The sequence below is a fragment of the Strix aluco genome, chromosome 13 (assembly GCF_031877795.1).
Source record: "Strix aluco isolate bStrAlu1 chromosome 13, bStrAlu1.hap1, whole genome shotgun sequence".
Lineage (NCBI taxonomy): Eukaryota > Metazoa > Chordata > Aves > Strigiformes > Strigidae > Strix > Strix aluco.
Genome location: NC_133943.1, coordinates 19,538,547 through 19,560,686, shown reverse-complemented (window position 1 = coordinate 19,560,686; position 22,140 = coordinate 19,538,547). Strand labels below are relative to the sequence as shown.

Genomic DNA, 22,140 nt, shown 5'->3' with positions numbered 1-22,140 from the left:
TTCTCTCGTTGTGCAACACACCAGATTGTCTTCTCCCCTGCCTAGCCCTTCCCTTGCAGCACTGCTTACCCTGCTGGTCTCCTCAGCATGTCCTCATCCTGCTCGTTAGACTTAGCCAGAAGTAATTTGGTGTGGAAGCTGTGATTGTTTCTTGATTTCCCTGGGGTCCTCGTTTTAACAAAGTCCGAGGGGAATAATTCTGCCTCCCCTCGTCTCCCCTTGGCAGCCCTCTTTGGGGGAAGGTCTGGAGGATGGTGTGGTTACGAGTGTCCCAGGGAGCACCTTTCCCCCTCCTATTCCTTTCTCCTAGGCCTCTTTAGGATTGCAAGATGCTGATTTCAGAAATATAGCAACTCCCATGGTCTTTGGAGGGGGCTTTTAGCCCCACAGACATGTGCCTCTGACAGCAAAGGGATGTCGATTAGACATGGGGTTAGGAATGGGGTCAACAGAGAGAGAGAGAGACTGGTCTGAAAGATGTTTGTGGTTCATTGGAAGGCGGCTGTTGCCCAAAGGAGCCCAGTCAGCCGTGTGCTAGGGCGTAGCATGTAGTGCTGCACGTGGTACCGTATGGGCTCAGTGGGTTTTATTGGTGCCCTTTTTGTTTTATGGGTTTTGGGGCTTTATGATGTGTGTGTTGCACATTCACAGGTGCAGAGGCTTTAGAAATGTATTGGATGGAACCAGACTTCAAGGTCAGAAGTGCAGAGTGGAGACTGAAAGTCAGGACTGTTATATCTGCGTATTTCTATGCCTAAAAATACGGTCATCTTCTCCACCATTATAAATTATTTATCACTTAGTCTAATATATAGTCTACAAATATGCATTTCTTTTGCAATCTTGTATACAATGCACTTAGTTCTCAGCATGTGAGAAGTAATATGACCTCATGGACAGCAGCAGGTACCCAGATTTACACCAGGAAAGGATCCAGCTTATATCTTGAAACAGAATTTGGCTTACTGATCACAAGAAGATGTACTCTTTCACATCAGAAAGACAGACCCGCTCCTCATATTCTGGCCAATTGTAATGTTTGAGGCAATATTGTAATTGTTTCCTTAGGTTCTTTAATAACATGTAGACTCTTAATGATATGTTTCATAAAGAGAAAATCATGTAGAGACTCTGGAAACATTTTGCAGGTAACTTGTGAAATGACAAGGGCTATTAAATCACTTCTTTCCTGATTTAGCTAATGTGAGATGATCAAGACTTGAGAAATTCATTGTCTCATGATATGAGCATGTAGCAATGGCCACGAAACTAATGGGTTTATATAGTATTCCTCAACTAATAGCAAATGCCTTTCGTCGGACAGAAACATTCTCTTTTCTAATATGACTATATTAAAATACTGCTTTGGAAACTTTTAGACCTTTTTTTCTTTAAAGGACATTCTGACAGATGGTAATTTTGAGTGGTTTGGATGATGTATTGTCTGAGAGCTCAGTTCCAAAGTGTGAGGAATATTATGCCTGATTTTTGGGTTTGCTTTTTTTCCCCTTGCTGTGCTTAAGCTTTCTCAATAGACACCTACATGCCAACTTGTCTGCTTTGTGCTATCTGCTTAATTTGTTTGTTCATACATTTTCTCAGCTTACTCCGTGCTCCAGTTATACTGCCGGGGGCACTTCAAGTACTTCACACTAAGCATTTTCTGATACCTTGTGTTTTTCTGAGGGGTTGATGTTTATTTCCTTCACTCATGGTTGTTCCTAGGCGCCTCAGTTAGGTGGTGGGACTTTCCAATAAATGCCCAGAGGTGCCACAGCTCACTGGGCTGCGGGGGCACAATCTGATCTGTACTCGTGTGCCTGGGGCTCGTATCAGATCCTGCGCTGGATGCTGAGCCATTCCTGGGCAAGAGGCGATGGTCTGCTGCTCACCAAATGGGTCTGTGGCCACCTCCCAGGTCTCTTCAGCCAGGGTGGCTCAGGCCATCAGTTTCAAGCCAGGCAGACCTTCCCAGAGGAAAATTAATGCATGATCATAGCAGCTCCTCAGCCCAGCCTGGGAGGTCACTAACTCCTGGCATAGCTGAATCTGGAAGTTTGGCTTTGTCTGTAGGCAAGTTGTTTTATGCAGGAGAAAACCACTGGACACTGAGCAGTTTCAAATGTTCTTGGGTCACATCCAGAACTTTTCAACTCTTAAAAATACCCAGGTCTTCTCCAGATTTGTGTTGTCCTTAACTCTGATCAGGTATTGAGGCAGGTAAGAGATGGAGCAACCGACTGCATCACCCAGGTTTTGCCTGCACGCAGTCCGGCTGGGACCTGGCTCAGAGGTCTGGCTGTGCTGAAAACCGATTTGGGATGAAAGGGTTTTCAAGTGGATCAGCATCTTGAGCCAACGGGCCAGCTGGCTGGCCAAGACATTGGATCAGCAAAGACAGCAGGGGGAGAAGGAGGAGGAAGAGAAGGTGCAGCAGGGACAGCTCAGGATTCTCTCTCCTGATATCGCTTCTATTTATTTGGCTTAAACTGGACTTGAAAAGCAGCCTTAGCACAGCAGAGTTTGGTCCTCAAGGCAACGGGTCCCAGGGTCTCTCTGCCAGGGTGCTGCCTGCTCAGACACTGTCCTCCCGGTATCCGTCTGCCTCTATCTGTGAGCCTCTGCCATGGAAGATGGTGACCTGATGTGGAAGAAATCAAGATTTCATATCTTGTTTCTTTTATATGTCCTTCATTTTAGGCATTTGGGTTTTAATCGCCGAGTGTGTGACCAAATCAAACATCGTTCCATCTGGTAGAGTTTTCTGAGTGGTGCCCTTATTGCAACTCTAAAACCTCATCACAGTCTTACTGTTTTTAAACCTTTAACAAAATGTTTTCCATTCAGCAGTTTGCAAAAGTAAACTTCATTTGAACAATCCTCAAGTGCTCTGATTGCAAATAAAAGTTAAATGCACTAACAAAAATAATTGCTAGGCATGTGGGATTGTACATTTAGGTATCCATAATTCACTAACAGAATATGCCAATACACAACATTATCTGGATTTTCAGTGATTGCATTAGCATAAAAGCATGTTAGCATTTATCTGGTGGTGCTAACATTTAAATATATATAAGTATGAAATATTAAGATACAGCATTTTGGAGGCAAGTAAAACTACTGTCTGTAAAATGTTCTTGCATATTTTTGAAGGTACACTCTAGTATCTTCGGATGACAATCAGCATTCGCACCATTGGGTCCAAACATTGCAAAAATGTCAATGTTTTATGCAAAGAGGAGCTATATTAAGCTAAAAAAGACTGCTGATGAGAAAAGTGTCTTCTGATGTCCTCTAAGCTATTTACAGGCAGCATCTTCCTTTGTTCATAGCACAGCCAGGCCTCTGCGCAATTTGTATCTAGATGTTTCACAAGACTGAAAATGTTAGCCAGAAAGGATTATGCTTGTGATTAAAACCTCAATTTTTAAAAACTTTACCTCCAGGAAACGTTTTTCCACACCAATAATTTGAACATTTTAATATTTTGTAATAAAAGGATTTTTGTAATCCGTTTACAAGGGGAATAATAATTTGTCGAATGCATTCTTGAATCTTTACCAAATGCTCCCCAACGCTTAGGGGTCAGTTAAAGGTGAGGATGGAGAGAAACCGAGCTGTGGGATCTTCAAGGCAAAGAGAAGCAATTTGTATTTCACGGGGAGAGGGCAGAAAGTGCGGAAGGTGAGATTTTCAGCATGGCCAAAGTGGGGAGCCTGGAGGACACTTGTTTGTGCAGCTGCATTGAGAGATTTGTGGCGTTTTGGCCAGTTCTTTAAAAACCCATGTGCTGTTCAAACTGGGTAGCCGGGGACAGGATTTCAAACTGATGGTCCAAGCTGGTGTTTGCCGCGTGTCCCAGCAGGATGCAGGGCAGTTTCCAGCACAGCCTCTTCCAGCAAGCCCAGTGCTACTGGGATCTCGCTGTTCCCTGGCCCTGAGTGATAAAACAAACGTTACAGAACTTGGTAAAGACTTGGGAGTAGACTTATCACAGGTAATAACTCAAACATCATCTTGTAGTAGCACTCAAGAGTTTTCTAGAGATGGCTCACATCAGGGTATTGTTTGTCTTAGCCATTTCCCATGAGATTAAACCCGTTAAACTATGACAATGTGCATCATGAACATCCCAATCACCACTATTCACGTTACCCAGCTCTGCAGTTTGTTTAGAGCTTGCACTATTTTGGCAAAGAGAGGCATAAAACCTGTACCTGCTTTTCAAGATAAGCCTAAAAGAAGAGCCCAGAGTGATGGGCTCCGTTGCCTCCCTGCACAGTGCTGTGCTGGGGTGTCCAAGTAGTGCTCAGCATCATGATATCCAGCTGGTTTTGTTTCTGATTTCTCATCTTCTTTTCTCTGGGAGGAGGGATGGGGGAATGCTCTCTCCCTGTCCCTGCTCTATCCATCAGTATTTCAGTGGTGACAATTCTCCTAGAGGGCATGACTTCCGTGTTTTGTCAGAGAAGCACCAGCTTCTTCAGGATGTCTTTGTCAAGAGGAAAAAGCTTCCACCAGATTTAATGATTTTGAATTAAGTCCAGCTTCGCAATGAAACTGGTTGATGCTCACTGCTGTTAAATAACATTAAGGCCCAAGCAATAAACCCAGGAAAAGTAAAATTAAAGACCTTGCTTCGATGCTGTCTTGTAAGGACATAAGAATTTCTGGGCAGAGAAATAAATCTAGTTAGCTTAACAAGTACTGTCCCTACCCATTTATTTCAAATCCATCTTCATGTTCGTCCCTTCCTCCTCCAGCTTCTTGTTTTACATCCTACAATCTTTGCCCATCTCTTTATCCATTTTCACCGTTTTTTTCAGTGGCCCTGTTTGCCAACACTGTGTGTTTGCCACGTCCCAGTTGCAGTAATTCCAGCTCGACTCCCTGCCTGTTTGTAATTTCTTGCTTTATAGATTGTCTCTTCTATTTTTATTTGAACTCCTGACTTGTGTGGAGTTATCAGCCTCACTGCACTTAATTTCAAATTAATTTGATTGGGTCACCTAATTTTTTTTCTGTAACAATAATGAACTCAACCTATTTAGCCTTTCCCCATTATGAATAACCTTAACAAAAACTGCAGTGCGGTATAAAACTGTGTTTCATCGTTATGGTTAATTACACAAAAGAATAAATCTCTAAACATTTTTCAGTGTCTGAAATACAACAAGAAAGTGTAATTAACTATTAAATAGCAAACTGCCATCCCTGTGCTCTCGGGAAGACAGGGAGAGCAGACCCCACGAGAAAAATCTAGAATCCAAGGTTTGTTCCTGGTTTTAGTAGTTTAAATACTGAGGAAATGCTGGTGTCAGGAAGCTGGCAGGGTGCGGCAGTGGAGGGTTGGGTGCTCATCCCATGCCAGGTATGTTTTCCCCAGGTACCTGCAACTGCTGGAGAGTTGACAAGGTGGGATGGACATCTTAGCCTCACCGGTGGGACTGTAGGCTGAGGATGTTGTCACTTCTGTAAAACGTGGGAATTCTGGAGTGAGTTACCCCATCCAGGGGGTCTGGGTTGGGCTGGTGGTGTGAGGGAGGAGGACAAAGAGTTTAAGCAGTGAGGATGCAGATTGCTGAAATTGAAGTGTTTGGCCTCACATCACACTTCAGCAGTGAGTAAACCTGCAGGGTTGGCCCCCCAGCACCGGGTACCGTTTCATTTTCTCAGTTCTCACAGGGCTCAGCCTTGACGATGCAGGTGGTCTCTTCCTGGCGTGTCCGTCACACAGAGGTGAGAGCTCCCAGAGCCGTGCAGGGTCTTGATGGTTCCCTGGTGCTCACTTGTTCTAAGGCCTGTGTGAGGTGGCCTGCCCTGAAAACACAGCCCCGCAGAAGAGCCGGTGCTGCCCGGGGATGTGAGCGCCGGGAAGCCGCTCCGGCGGTGCTCAGCAGCACTCAGGGAGGTTGGTGACACAACCTGCAGGAAAACCTCATCGCGGACAGGTCATGCATTATATAAAACACATTGTTTCTGTCTCTTCTCATTTAGTAAATGAGCTCCGCTAAAGCATCTGAGTTATTGTGGTGGTTTCCATTTAAAATACGCATTCAGACTGGTTACTAAAGCCAGCCCAAACCTGCTGTTTCTCGGCGTAGACCTGGTTTCATCACTGGACTCAACATGTATTCCTCTGTCTCTTCAGCCGCTATTTATTCATCATCCATGTTCTCTGTTTATCCTTTTTACTACAGCCTGTGCACTCAGCTAATGGCTTGACAAGCTTCAAAGATTTTCCTGCCTAACCACCTACATTATTTTTCTGACCTGCTGTGACTTTCCCATGTCGCATGTTCTCCACATTCCCTCCAAGTAATAGGTGCAAAATGCTCCACAAAGAAGAGGCATCTGCGTCTACTCTTTAATCACGGTGTACAGGAGGCTGTAGCAGCCCGTTGTTAATGTGTTTCAGAAGGGAGGTTGAAAAAGTGCATTCAATAGAACAAAGCAGCGAAGAATGGGAGGAAGATGAACAATGAGAGCAGGAAATGCAGGATCCAGCCTCAATTACGTACCTGCTCCCAGCAGGGTTTGGGGTGGACAGAACTGACCCAGCGATTACGATTACAGCTATTGTCTGAGCTTGTATAGGAGGATCCAGATCCCTTCTCTTCCTTTGTAGGTCCTGCTGTGTGCACCCTCCTACCCCTTTCCTGATTGCAGCTTTTGTTGGATTTAATTGCTGGCAGGCTGTATGCAACGAGCATGCAAAGGCAGATCCAGCCAGGTTTGTGGTCTGAATGGTAGTGGCAGAATTGGGCTTTCGGAGGGGTCTTGTAGGGCTGCCCTTAGCTCCTGGGGGCTGTCTTCTGCAGTTAGCCAAATCTACTCCCCAACCCTCTGTTGCTCCCCTCCTTGTGCCGAGGAGAGGCAGGCAGAGCTGCTGGACCCAGAGCTTGTGTAGGAGGCAAAATAGCCCAAGCCAGCAGCTGCAGGCTTTCATGGCATCTAAGACTGGCCCTTGCCTGTCCTGACTGAAGAGGGATCAAGTCCCAACAAGGGACCTTGTTCCCACTTTGGCATCTTCCAGCCTACCTGTTCTCCTGATACAGCGTTTTGATAAGTTTTTCCTCATCTGTCTATTCATGTGATTTAAGATTCGTTGAAAAGTTGATTATTCACTCATGAAGAAAGTTCCTCAGGTCTTCCGCCAGATTGCTGCCAACCTCAGCCCCTTCAAGTCTCTCCAGGTGTTTGAACGGGGTGATGTTCTGCGGAGAGAGAAAACAGCAACGTACTGGAAATGATCTCTTTCTGAAGAAGCTCATCATCACTGTTGACTACTTGCTCTTCCCTCAGGTGCTGACATTCTGTGTCTTCTTGTGAACTGGATTTTGATCTCTCTTTATTTAAGATGATCCTATTTCTGCTTAAAAGGAGATGTTCATCAGAGGCCCTTGGAGCTGCCTGGCATGTTTTGGAAGGGGATGACTCACTGGCTCATCTGTCTGAGAAGCCGCGCAGACCTCTGAGCTGGACCGGTCAGGGCAGCTGACTGTGGCCACGAGACACCTCCGGGGAGCTGGACCAGGGGGCAGCTCCCTCCCCGCGGGGTGGCTTGGAGTCATCACACAAGTTGGAGAAACACTATTGCAGCTGCTTCCCACCGAGTCTTAGCCCCTTGACGCCACTGCACGAGCCCTGAATAGATTTGAAAACTAATTTGCTGCTCAGAGCATCAATAGATGTACGTCACTTGTCCTTTCTGCTGCATTTAATGAGTTTCCAAGGTACTGCAGCCAGTTCCAGAAGGCAACCATCAAAGGATTGCATCTTCGCTTCCATCAGAAGTGTCTAGCTGTCCCTCCAGCGCACTTCAGTTCTCACAGATTCTCTCTGGTTCTGTCTCTTATGAATTTAACGTGGTGTGTATTGTATAATTTCTTGCAACCATCCTTTCCAGACTGTCTCTCCTTTTTTTTTCTGAATGCCCTGAAAATAGAGGATGGGAAAGAGAAAGGACTCTTCCCGCAGTCAGATGGTGTTAGCTGGAGCCCAGGTGATATGTGGGTCATGGTAAATGTCCTGTCATGCTGCTTTTCTCCACGTTCATGACTCTCAGTTATTCTCTCCTGCTGCCCAGCCATACCTGTTCCCTCCTCTTAATCATCCTGGAGCTGGCCTGTGCTTTGAGCATCGCTGCCTGCATCAGTCTCAGCTATCACCCAAGTGGGACCGCACCTTTGCGTGGGTGAGGAGTGAATGAATGCGTTGGTGCTGCTGGACTGACAGCCAGGAGATGATGGGCACAGCCCCGTGGTGGCTGTTTCAAGGGATAGGTCGTTAATCCTTAGATCCATCTGCTGAGATCAATAATTAGGACTGTTGCTTTGTATAAACCACCAGATCAACATAGGAATTGCCTTATTAAAGCAGACGTGCAGGCCTGGCTGGTTGGAAAGCCCCTGTGGCTGGATTTTGCAGAGGTAGGAACAAAAAGCCCAGGGTGCTAACGGGTACGGTAACATGCAAATGAGGTTTCCTTAAGCCTTAAGCAGCTAAAACCTGCCGTACGTGATGAACCACAAGGGCTCTTGGGTTTTTTTTATCTATTTCTGTCAGTGCAACAGAGAGGGTTGAAAAGGGTTTCTGGATTCTGGTCCATGCCTGGTGCAGCAACGTGTCTGCTGCCAGAATCCCTTTCGGCGGTGGCTGCACACATGAGTGTTTTCTGATCTTTCTCTGTATGTTCCTCATCTCCCTTTGGAAGCAGATTGTGTTACATTTCCATACATACTCTGTCATAAAAGCCCATCAATATGATTTTAGTGTGTTTGCATGCCTTGCAATGAACAGGAGCTCACCTGAGTTGTTTTCCAAATTAATACCCTGCTGCTTTTACTTAACAAGATCTTTTTCCAAGCTGAGAATGGTAATGAATCTGAAATTTTCTTTTAAAAAAATGCATTTTCTTCTCAGGCACTTCATATTGAAATCTGTCTTAATTTCAGTTAGCTAGTGTGTGAAAACACACGGTGAGGCATTATTAGTCCCTGAAGGAATAAAGACAGATGGAGCCCAAAATGGAATTGGCTTTATGATTAATTGAAAACTTCAAGAGTGGAATGGAATCAGGGCTTGGTCCTACCCCGTCAGTGTCTGGAGATCAATTCAGCTGTTGTGAATCTCCACGAGCGCAGGCTGAAGAGCTCAGCAGGAGAAATACAGATGTCACTTGGTGCAGTCAGCCCTGAGTTGGGTGGGACCTGTTGCTGGAGGAGGGCTTGGAGAGGACGGGCTGGTGGAGTGGTGAAAGCGGTGGTGCGGGTTGGGGTGACGCGGAGGGGATCGAAGGGTGTATTGGGGTCCTCGGCGTGTGATGGTGTGCTCTAGTAATGAGCTGCTATTTCTGGCCTCGAGCTTCCCACAGCTGTGCATGATGGCTCTTGTGTGACTGCTGCAATGAAGAGCAGAGATGAGAGGAGGGGAATATTTTGAGGCATGCTCCAAAAAACTTGGAACGGGAAGGTGGAGGTGTGGAAGTGGCGCAGGGGGACAGCAAGTTCAGGCTCTGCTGTGGGCTCCTGCTCCACGTGCAACCTGAGCAATTTCCTTGAGGGCTGTGTTTTCACATCCTTGCCTGTGAGACGTTGGAGGGTGGACCTGCCCCTCGAAAGGAAGTAGTGGAGAAATACCAGGCGGTGTTATCTACACTGGCTTTGGCATTAATGAATGTTTCTGGAGTCTGTAGCCACAGACCTTTACAGCATTTCTACCAGACCTGCTAGGAAGGAGAAAGAAAAGATGTTGTAGAAAGAAGATCTCTCCATCTTGTTTTGGGAGCAAGTCCTCCCCACGCAAACTGGCTTTACCGCTCAGACCACGACCACGCTTGCATGGTCAGCAAGTGTTGAGCAGCTATGGAGTTGGGGAGAAGCAGCAAGTGAAGGCAAAGTTGCTTTGCAAAGGTTCTGGAGTTATGTCAGCACGTCTGGAGAGGGTACAAAGGGCATGGTTAAGTGCAATGGTGGCAGCCCCAGGAGATGGCCCAGTTTCCCACCCCACGGCTCAGTGCTCACAGCTGATCTGCACGGGATTGTGCTGCCATGGGCCACACTTGCCAAAGAGGGGATTGTGGGTGCCTCCCCTTTAGCTGGCTGAATGAGGCAGGGGGGTCTAGAATAATTTAAAGAAGGATTTGGTGTAGGAAGTTGATGTTGCCTATGGAGATCATGATTTAAGGTATGCAGAGTGGCCAAGGGGCCCATGACTGAGCATGCTGCGCACCCTGCCCCCTCGCCGTACCCTGAGGGCAGGGGTACCTTCAACCCATCTTCCTGGGGCCAAATGGAGGAGGAGCAGCGTCCCTGGGTGCACATCAGCTGGGAAGAAGGTACAGAGGGACATACGTCCTGGGTCCAGCCAGGACAGCCTTTTCACAGGCGCCAACACCCCTTCCTGCAGTGCAGCAGCAGCACTTCCAAGTTAAGAATGTGCTAATTGTCCGAAGGAGTGGGAGGGCTGCTGCAAATGAGCTGATACTGCAGATCAATGGGGAGCTGAGCAAACATGTGAAGCATCACTGCCAGGCACCTCACAAAACATCCATTGTTCACTGATTCTGACAAGTGCAATTTTATTTTTATTATCCCCGATACCCCCTAGCATGGCAGCAAATTTGCCGGGGTGTATTCCGTAAAGGGATGAAGGCTCCATAGTGTGAGCTCTGTCTGCAGGACCTGGCCAGGAAATCTTAGAGAAATACTGTAAGGCTGCGTGTGGATTTTCTTTTCTCTCCCTGGGGACTCTGGGGATTGCAGATCAGCGGATTGTGGATTAGCGGATCAGGAATTAGAAATGCATTTTTCATTCTTATGTTACACACTAATGAACTGACAAATTTAATTTCTTTAAATCCAGCTACTTCAGCTAGAATAAGTGAAGTTGTCTTCTGTCTCTTTTGGTAACTCGGGAAAGGCTGAATTGCGATCTCTCTGGGTGTCACATCATCCAAATTCAGTTCTTTGTCTTTAGTGTGTGGCTGTTACGAAAGTACAGTCTAATTGCAAGAAAAAGCTCATCACTCGTGGGTGGCTGCCGAGCGGTGCGGTGGCGTCGGCGCGCTGTGCCGGGGGCTGCAGCTCTCTGCCCGCCACCTATTGCCTTGCCAGCGAGAGGAGGTGAACTCAGCCTTGCACCCGGCTGGGGGCTCCCGCTTCGGTGCCCGAGTCCCCTGCTGTCCTGGTGTCCAGGGTGACTCAGGTGTCCCTACCAGTCGCTACTGGGCAGACACCCTTTTCAGACCCAGTGCTGCGGCTCTGCTGAGCGTCTCCGTGGCACAGCACGGCGTGTTTGCTCGGCTCCAGGGGTGAGATGTGCTTGGTTTGCATCTAATGCATTTTTCTTGCCCTTGGGCTCCTTCCTGTGAATGAAGCTGGGGTCTTCCTCCCTCTTTTGGATCCCTCCACGAGGGGAGGGTCCTAGTGCCTTGAGCAGCCCGCTCTGCTGTAACAGGCTGGGATTTGGGAAACGCTGGTGCCGATGGATGCGCAGGCTGCAGCGGGCTCCACATGCCTCTCCTTCAGCGGCACTGGTTTTCAGGTCTTGTGGTAAGCGCCTCCCTACCCAAAACCCGTGCCAGGGATAACACAGAGCAGAAAAAGGCATTTATGTCATTAAAAGCCTAACGGACTGCGCTGTGGGACCCGATCTGCAGGGGGAAACCAGCTCCATCATTACCCAGTCACTCTTCAGAGCTTTAAATGAGAGCTAAACAAAACGGCCTTGGCTTTCCGGAGCAGGCTTTATTCATTCACTTTGTGATGCTGAAAGTGGGTCTGAAACACGGCTGCCTCTCGACACGAACCGCCGGCACCCCCAGCAGAGCCGTGGGCTGGCACCTGCCGCGAGAGCCGCTGCCGGGGCAGGCACAGCCTGCGCCTTGCAGGAGCAGAGCACTGGGACATCAGTGACTTCCCTTGACGGGTTTTGCACTGTGCCCATAATATCTTGATTAACAATTAACAGGATGGAACTGGCAAATACATCTCCTTTCTCCCCCTGACCCCGACAGGTGAGGATGTATGTTTCCTGGTTGATTGCTGTGCCTTGTTATAGCCTATTTACAATTGATTGAAAAGCAGAGGCTTTGTATGAAGAGAGACCTTTAATCTCCTGGCAGAGCCAAGTGCGTTTCCCTTCAAGAAGCGTTCCTTCTCTTCGGCTTATCTCTAACCCCCACTTTAAACCTGAACCTGGCAGAGACCAGAAAGAAAGCAGGATCAAAGCAAAAATAATTGGGATTGCTGGCTTCTGTGGGCAGTCTGAACCCATTATTCCTACTTACTAACTAGTTATTCCTAAATAACTCTTGCAAGAGACAATTCAGCAGTTGCAGCATCTTCTTGATGAAAGGCACTCAAATGTAATAACCATGGCAACAGTTGCTGAGGGCCAGCGCAGTGAGGGACGGAGATGTGCTCTCTAAAGGACAACGGGCCCAACTTGACTAACAAATGACTCTGTGAGGCACCAAGGAGGTGAGGTATGGTGAGCTCCATGTGCTGGGTGTTGTCCTGGTGGGGACGCAGCCACATGTGCTGTGCTGGGCATGCAGGTTGCCCCAGTGCACCCAGTAACGAGTCACGCTTCATTAATGGTGGGCATCTTCCTCTCTAGATGAAAAGGGAGTTTGCAACCTGAAAGCTGAGGGGGAATGATGGGGACACTCGATCGGGAGGAAAAGGCCAGGGAGGGAGCCTCAGGGGGAGACACCACCTCTGATCCCAAAGTCACAGGTGGTTTTGCAGGGTTTGGCTGCTCTGGGAAAGACTGTGTCTTTCTGCTGTTGATCCTCACCCAGCCTGATTGGTGCCAGAGACAGGTATCGATAATGAATACTTGACATATCTAATTTCAGAGCTCCTTCTTTGTAAGCTGTCTTTAAGACCGTGTTTGAAGCTCTACAGGAGCGGTGACAGAAGCCACATGGTGTTGCAGGTGGAGGGGTTGTTAAGAAGTGGGGCATTTGACTTGGAGAGTTGGCCCTTGGTGCACGGCAGGGGAGAGCGGCTGAGCCAGCGGCGCCTGGACTGAGCCTGGAGAGAGTTTGCTGCGAGGGTCCTTCATCCCTGGCTCATGCTGTCCCCTTGCCCATGGGTCTTCTGAGTGCTCACTGTTAGGACAACCCTGGAAAGACCTCTCCAAATGCTCTGGTCTTAATCTTGGCTTGGGAGCACCTTAGGTTATGGGATCAAAGCCTCTCCAACAGCTTTGTGGGGATCGTGTTTTTTCTATTAGGCAATATTCTCTCTCTATTGTCTTATTTAATTGGACGTTTTATAAGCCTGAAAAGTAAAAGAAGAAAACTCTTTAATGTTCACCAGAAGAAAAGAGGAGCGTGCTGAAAGGCAGCATTTTTACAGATTTCCGAGAAGGAGGCAGTAAATACTCCACCTCTGCTTAATAATAATAATAGGCAGGCTAAGTATCTCTAAAAATATAAAATAACGTGGGCCTATTTGGAATAGGCAACATCCTTATCAGCCTGCTGCCTGCCGTCTCTGCAAACAAGTTTCACTAGAGATTCTGGGCATGATTTTCAATGGCTCAGAGCAGCTGTAGCTTCTTTGACTTCAGTGAAAAGTCTGAGTGCTTGGCACGGCGGCAAACCAAGCCTCTTCCTTTCTGCTTCAAATTGGGTCTTGATTCTAAGTGAGATGAATTTTCTCCTCCTGATAATTCTGTGCATCTGAAGTGATTACAGCTCCGCGTGAGTGCTCTTTTAGGAGATTTGAATGCAGCATTTTCTTCCGTCTTAAAAAGGTTCCTTCAAGCCTTATGATTCTGGAGAGGGGGGAAAAAATAAATCCTGGTGGAAACCGTCACATCTTCCTATGCAGATTAGAGATTAAAACTTTTATTTTTATAAAACACATACGGGGGCTAAATCGGAAAACTGTTCAGGCAAGTGCGTTTTGGCTGGTGGCAACGTGCTGCTAAATTCTTATCTGGCGATGGAGAGGCAGAGCCAGGGAGTGGTATTATTTGGAGTTCTTAGAGAGTGAGCTTTAATGTTTGCTTAACTCCACTAAAAATAGACACCACCCTCTTTTTCCTAATAGGCGGCATTTGTCACACTTGATTCATTTCCTCTCCCAAACTGAATTCCTTCATGAATATTCATCTCTACTCCCCAGGAATCTGCCTATCCTCAGAAAGTTGTACTCACAGCGACCGTGCCGTAACAATGCGAGTCAACCTTTCAAAGCTCACCGAATACCTGGCCCAATCCAGCAAAATGTTGTGATATCAACAGCTCTCATTGATTTCTGCCTTCTCTGTGAGCTGTGATTGCTCGTTATCCCTCTCGATGAGACCCTTAATGAGTCTCCCGTTCCTGTTGTCATAGCAGCACCGCATCGCCTGGTATGGCGAAGTCTCTGTCACTGTTAATTGTGAGATGGGAGGATCAGTTTGGCAGTTTTTCTAGTGGGGATTAGGCCAAAAGGTCCCTTCTGAACTGTGATGAATGTGGTTTCCTTCAGAATATACTAAAACTTGGTAGTTACAGAAAATTGCTGAAGAGGGAGGGTTTTTATAGCGAAGAGAGGGAGAGCAGTTCTTACAGAGCTCTTCCCATTCATGCTCAACCACCACTTAAAGCAGGAGAAAAACACCCAGAAATGCCAAAGGAGAATATAAAATGGTTGATTCGTGGTTAAGGAAGTCTGTCAGCACCTCAGACCTTCTAACCTTGGAGGTCAAAAGCACGTCAAAAATCCCTGCTACTGTCGTGCTCCAAGTTGCTGCTGGAACGGGAGAAATCTGCTGTTGCCTAGTGAGTGTTGAGGATGCAAAGGGCTGACGTGCTGCTGGAAGATCGTGAGGCCAGCAGAGCTGCTGGACCAAGGGCCCCGAAGCCCTTGGCCAACGGGTGTATGACGAGGTGTGTGTGTAAGGGCATCTGTAGAATCTTGTGACAGGTGGCCATGTGTTTCTCTCAGCAGTGACCAAGGAGAAGACTTGATGCATTGCTTTTGAGGGCACTGGTATGGGTGACATGCCAGGTTGCTGTGTGAAGGGGTGCTGGTAGTCACCCATGCACCTTCCAGCACATCAGGCTGCAGGTCTGCTCCCTGGCAGTCGCTCCATCCTCACTCCGTTTGCTCACTGTGTTAACACCTTTCAACCTTTCAACCTTGCTAATTGTTAAAGCAATTCAAGGACTAAAATTGATACTGTCTCAGCAGGGTGTTGTCTGCTGGGCTTGTGTGGGTGAACTTCTGGTGCCAGTGGGGTCTTTGCCAACCGAGGAAGACCATGTTGATTTTCAGCAATGTGCTAGAGGAGTTTTATAGGGGTTACTCTGGTGGTGTGGGTGAGAAATGTGCATAGCAGAAAGAATGATCTCATCACACCTTTCATCCTGCAAGTCCTAGAGTGGCTCTGTTGCCTTGTTACAGTGAGATGTAGCCACGGCTGGTTGAAGAGGGCAAAGAGAGGCAGCGTGTTGTCTGCGGCTCAGTGATCTATCAGTGAGGATGCCGTTGCTAACTGGTAGGACCCGTCCAAGACACCGGGTCAGCGTCTCTGCCCTCGCGCAGAATAGCACCGCGTCGTTGTTTGCCCAGAAGTGGTAGGGCCAGCGCTTGTGTGTCATCTCCAGGGATGACAGCTCATCTGCAGGCTCGCTGCTGGCTCAGCACAGAGGCAGGGAAGGAGGGCTGTCTGTAAACAATTTACTCTGTTTCCCACATGCCGAGGGATGGGGATCAGCTGTGCTTGTTCCCAGAGACCTACTCTCTGAATACGCAGGGCAGATTTGTCGTCCGTGCCTGTCACTGGGTTTATTCCAAAACTCTGAAAACATAGCCAAAATGATTTGTGACCTAAACGTAGGCACGAGTGGTGTTTTTATAGAATAAAAAAAGAAAAAAATCCTTACCCACCTCAATCTCTCCCCCAAAATGAAAAACTCCACTGGCCAAGTCCTGCAAATGAGTTTTTGTTTTTTCATACGTGCAGTGAGGAGCCAGATTTCTAAAGGCTGGCTTTCAATTTTACAGGCATTTATTATAGGCATGAATAATTGCTGGCACTGTGCTACCACGGCTGTTGTTTGCTCTTACATTTAGGCCAATTACATATGTAAGTCCCTGATTTACAAGCAAAAGGAGAACTAAAGTAGCTTTGTGGCCTACATTTCAAGAACGAGTAACGTGTCCACAGTCAGCTGTAGGTCCCTGGATTTGTGCTGTGAAATACAGAGGTCCATTGCCATAAATATGTGGACCCAGATTGTCCAAGGCGTTATGTGACACGTGCTGTCACAGCACAGCATGAAGGACATAAACATGGATGAGCATTTGAGGACCGGGAACTTGCCCAGATTCAGCCCATGGCAAGCATGCTAGAAGATTCATGCTGCATTTGGGGAATTTATAGAGAATGCACACATATGAGGGAGAGTTTGAACTAAACATAATGGTTCTGCAAGATGGACTTAAACAAAGCCTGTCCAAGTCTTATTTCCCAACATGATAATTGGTTTGACTCCAACTCTTACTGTCCAGTGAGCCCTCCTGGGGGAGAAGAATAGATAATATCCATTCCTGAATTTCAAATTGATCAATTGAGATCAAACTGAGAATTTTTTTCTTGCTTTTGCATAATAGGCAGAAGAAGAGTGAGAAGGAGGTAGGTCAGTGTGATGCCTGATTCTCCGTGCTGGACAGGTCATGTCAGCCACGATACCTGTTGACCTGGACCCTGCATTGCCCATCTTGGGGAATTTTCTCACCCTGCTGTGCTGGTACCACTCGGTCCCATCAGCTCTGGGGTAAGGTGAGGAGCCAGGCCATACGGTGAGGGAGGATGAAGAGCAGTGCTGATCCTCCTTGGACCGGTGGCAAGCTGGTATCCTTGCTGCTGGGGGGAGCAGAGAGGAAGGATGTGAGTAAGGACAGAAGAAGGCAGGATGTTTGCGGACGCTGATCTCATTGTCACAAATCGGTAGTGGATATTGTCTGTGGGAGGTAATAGCAGCTCTGCTTGGGAAGGAGGCCAGCGTTTCACACTCTAGGGGATGGCCAAGGGAGGATGATGTACTTGTGTCGTTAGTCATTAGCGCAGAGCAGGCGGCTTCTCATCTCATAGGGTTTGTGTACTCAGCTGGTGGTTGTGGCAACCTCCATTGTGTAAACAGCCCCAAAATCAGTCTGACTGCTGTGTGCTGAGCTGATGGACGTTGGCAAGGAGACGCTCTGCACCAGCTCAGTGCGGGGTGCTCCCATGTGGGTTCACGAGCGTTCGTCTGGGCAGGAAGCATTGGTTTAGGACCGTCGGTTTTTGAAGTGATGTCCTTAAGCATCTACAGCTTCCAAAGGCAGACACAGCACCCTGACACCTCCGGGGCAGGCAGGCCACCCGGCAGCGTGCACCGTGCCCTCAGCAGACCCACTGGGCAGTGGCTTCCCCCTCTCCTCGGTACAAGGCAGAAGGGAACGCAGACCCAGATTTGTTTACTAGGCTACGATCGACTGGGGTTTTACATCCCGGCAATTACTGGCAAGTCTTCTCTCCTCCTGCGCCTTCGCAGCACATGTGTGAACTTCTGGTTGTGTCACCTTCCCGTCCTCTCTTAACGGAGTCTAGCAGTGGGAAGTGATCATCACAACTAACATTTGCGTAGCGTATGTCTTTCCACAGTTCCAGAGCGTTGAATAAATTGAACCCCGCTTCCTCCTTCACCCTTCACATTCAAGCTGTTTCTGAATCCAGGCATCTCATCTTCCACAACCACTCTCAGCTCTCAGAGCTTTATTCTGCCCTGGTGATTAAGCCCTTATCTCCTGCCTCAGAGAACCTACCTCTGATGCCTGTATCGCTGCTCTCCATCACAGAGAGTGTTCATCTCAAGATCTTTCTGGCTTTTCCTAACTATTTCATTGCCAGGCTAAATCTGTCAGTTGGCTCCCTCCTCCACTGTAGCAGAAGAGGACTTTTTCTCTTTGCCTTTATGGTCATTAAAACTTAATGGGTATGTCGGCTTTCCTTGTCAAGGTATCTGTTCTCTCCATCCATCAGTAATGTAGGACACACTGCTGAAATTCCATTCTTCTTGCATAATTATCTTATTCCACTGCATCTTTTATGCAAAATGTTCCCTTAGGAAAGTGCTCCCTCTCCTTGCTCCAGCCCTTTCTGAGCATCCAGATCAGCTGTGGTACCTGCCACAGCTTTGTTTCTTATATATGCACATGAATTCCTTGCACTATTACTGTATTTTATGAGCTAGCTTGGTCATTTTAACTCCTTGACAGCTTGATTCAGGCATTCATAGGTGTTTCCTTCACTCTCTCTTTGATGATGGGATCCATGTCACCTAGCTTCAGTCTTCCTACATAAGGGTCCGCCTGAACTAACTATCCAGGCTCCATCTCCAACCAGGGGAGAGAGACTCCTCCGAAAGGCAAATCATCCCATCGTAAGACAGGAGTCAAAGACAGCCCCATCTCCCACGGGGCAAATCATCATTTCTGCTCGCTGCTAGTGACCATGAATTCCTCACTTTTCAAAATAGAGGCAGCCCCCTTTAGAGTGAATCTAAAGCCTTGGACCATAAGCTTACCTTTCTGGATTCGCCTGGGCAAGTTGTGGAAATACAGAAACAGTGGTTAGGTCTCCAGGGATGTGCAGACCATGTTGGGACGTGTTACTGAGGGAGTCCAGGCAGCTCGTCTGAGCTAGATGTCTTAATTCTAGGTGTCTAATGTCAGATGAGATGAATCCAACACTTAGGAAGGTTTGGGGAAATGTTTCCATCTTATTTTGTATTTAGAAAATATGAAGGTATATAGTGAATGTTTAAAAAACAACAACAGTAATAACAGTAATTATAGGTGAGTTCAATTTTCCTTTATTTTTTAACTGAAGCTGCTAGAAGAATTACTGCTGTGCTCATATTTGGCAGGGACACTAATGCGAGAACCCACTTGTTTCTGAAAAGTGCTGTTGGATTTTTAATGACCATCAGCAGCACAACCTTGATTTTTAAATGTCATCCTAAATGTAGCAGTTCCAGCCTCCTCTGCTGTGGCATGTGGGTGTTTGAGTAGGGATGAATCAGAAAGCAGAAAGAATTGCTGGTGCTTTCTTTGACTCCCAAGTTTTCCTCAAGGGCTTCCCACCCAGGAACTGGCTTGAATCGTCTGGGGGTTGCGTTGCAGCGTCGCAGTCCCTGGTCCCGTGGTGGCACTCCTGCTGTTGCTCTCCCCTCCATTAACGTGTCATCAAGTTGCTTGATGCAGAATGAGTTCGTTAGGTTTCTCCAGGAGCTGGTGTTCCACAGGTCATGCTTTCTGTTTATCAAAACCACATAAATAAAAAAAGGTTTCCCAGCTTTTGCAGATGCAGCTTTTCCATTCTCTCTCCAGCTGGAAGCGTTCCCTAGGCTTCACTTTTGGAGCTGAAATCTGTGCTTGGCATTTGCAAGATGGTGATTTGCTTTTGTAAATGGAGCAAAGTCTCATTTTTGAATCATGACTCAGTGAAACAAATCTACTTTTCTAGTCTAAAATGATTCTAATAGCATTGTTAAACTCGGTGGGACTAGGAACAGCCAGAGTTTCAAACATGACATTGCAGTGGGTGTGATTCTCCCTGTGATCCAGCATCTTCCCTTGCCTGTAGAGAAGTGGGGTGGATTGAGATGAGGCTCATAAGCGATGAGCAGATCGGTTGTTTAGGAGCAGTATCTTCTGTCCTGCTGCCCGGGGGTGCTCCAGGGCATGTCCGTAAGCAAAACGGGTGGGAGATGATAGATTTGCTTGATATAATGCACTGCCTTCCTCGGTTACAGGAGGAACGCAGAGAATTGTGAAACAGATGGCAGGGTTAAAATAGGACAGAGCATCGCGGAGATGCTGCTGGAAGGGAGAGAAGTGAAGTGCCTGTTCTCACACTTCGCTTTGTGTCTCGTGGAAGAGCTGGAGAGTGCCTGCGCTCCGCTGGCATTCCCAACAGGGACATGCCAGGCAAAGGCTTTCTTTTTCTTCTATATTATTAGTACTTGTCTTAAAGAAAAATCAGCTCAAATGAGCAAGCAAACAAATAAGGTGAATAACAATCGAAGGTTTTAGCCTCAGGCTACCTTTTAACGTCTCTTAAGATTATTAGCGGGGTGCGTTAGATAGGCACTAGCTGCCGCTGGAGAATATAAGCTGAAGTGTTAGGAGCCTGGCAGAAGGTTTTCTTCTTGCAGTGCTCTCAGACGGCTTTTTGCAGTGTTTTCATGTTACCTAATGTGTGTGAATAGGTTTTGTTGGAATATTTAACTTTTCATGCCTTGAATTACGCTCAGTGCGACGCGGCAGATCTTGCAGGGATGCTTTTGTGCAAAGCTGCCCCACTGCGAGTTACTGTCGCAGAAGGGTCTTGCTCAGGGCTCCTGCAGCAGCAGCAAAGAGCTAGGTAAGACTTTGGGCACCCCTGAGTTTGCCACCATCCTAGGCCAGTTGAGTTTTGGAGCCAGGAGGCTGGAGGCGTGCAGAGAATAGGAGTGTGAAGAAGGGGAGGAGCGGGGAGGCGGGAGCCTGGCACTCACGCTTGCACCCTGGTGCTACTGCCGACGCTCCTGGGAGCGCTTCGGTTTCCCCATCTATAAATCAGGGGGTGCTTTGAAGTCTCTGTGATGAAAAACACTGGATGAGCTCAAGGACATGGTATTAATGCTGCAATATTGTTCTTGTTCCTTGCTGTGTTGTGATTTTTGAAAAGAAATCAACACAGTTTTTGTGGGCTATGGCTAAAACGGCATGGAAATAAATGAGTTCTGCTGGCACTCGTAGAGAACCGCATGCTTTTTATTAATGCAGCCCCTGATGAAACAGACCCCATCCTTAGGCACCAATATGCGTTTCACCTACAGTAAAATAACAGGCTTTCAGAAATGCATAGGGAGTGTTTTGTAAGCATGGCACATATAGCCTTAAGGTTGATTTACGCCTCGAAATGAAGCATCAGTTTGGGTGATTGAGTGCCAGGGGGAGTTCCTGTGATGTCCTTCTCCATGCACTGTGAAGCACTTGCTTGTACCTACCTGGAAGGATCAGTCATTCAACACGCTGTGCTGGAAGAGAGCTCATGCAGTTCCCTTGATCGTTGCAGACGGGGCATGAGTCACCCAGTTCAACCCTTAAATCACAGCAGGTTGACAAACCCTCCAGAGCGGACGGCACGGGCCCATCCTTCACCGTCAGGAGAACGGAGAATGTGGGCTAGCCTTGATGGTGCTGTTTCATACCCTATCCTCTGCTGGCTTCTCAGGCTTCATGCTGACAGGGTGATGGCAATAGCCCCGAGAATCCAAAAACCTTTGCTTTTTAATCATAAAATGGTTTGTAAGGTCTTTGATTAAACTCGTGGAAGCTGAGCTGGCATTTGAGGCTCTTCAAAGCTTCACCCCTCCACTTGCCCTGGCATCAGTGGGAGCTTCAGGTGCACAACCCCCTCCAAAGCAGACCAGTGAGTCACCCGGCCATCAGCACTGATGTTTGCACAGCTGAGGGGTATGTGCTGGCACTAAAATAAAGCTCAGAGCTGGCGAAGCCAAGGACCAGGAGAAAAGAGGGGCTCTGGGGGTGTCCTTGGGAGCCTCACGTGTGCCGGGGCGGTGGGATTCCTGCCTGCGCTCGCTTTGTTACCATGTGCGATCTCCAGCCCGTTTTCACGGTACCTTTTTTCTACAGATATAAACACAGCTTGTCAGTTTGTTGTTTGTGTGCATTCCACAGAACAATCTGGCATGGTTGATTTTGTTACGGCACCTAAGATTTTATTGTCCAGAGCCAGTATTCACTCTTCTACTCTGCTCTGTGGAGAGGTGAGGAGGAGGAGGGGTTTCGCTGCAGCTCGACTCGCTCCCTCTGCTCACGTCACCCCTCTCCAGAGCAGTCGTGCTTTGGGTGACGGCTTGTTTCGGTTGACCCAAACGAGCGCCCCGGCTACGCCGCCCGCTCCCCTGCGGCTGGGACACCGAGGCCTGGCTGCAGGGGCTTTCTGCACCCCTGCGAGGTGTCTCGCTGCGACAGATTTGCTATTCTGTATTTTTATTTAATTACTTACTTTTACAGCTCTTCATATAAATCTAATTATCCATCTGTTATGCTACATTATGGCACTGCAGCTCAC

The 22,140-nt window shown here is 47.6% G+C and overlaps 1 protein-coding gene across 4 annotated transcripts in view; it reads left to right on the top strand.

Moving 5' to 3' along the window:
• The window catches only part of SIL1 (SIL1 nucleotide exchange factor), a 100,646-nt gene that overhangs the window by 64,518 nt on the left and 13,988 nt on the right, over positions 1 to 22,140 (top strand). The window lies entirely within an intron of this gene.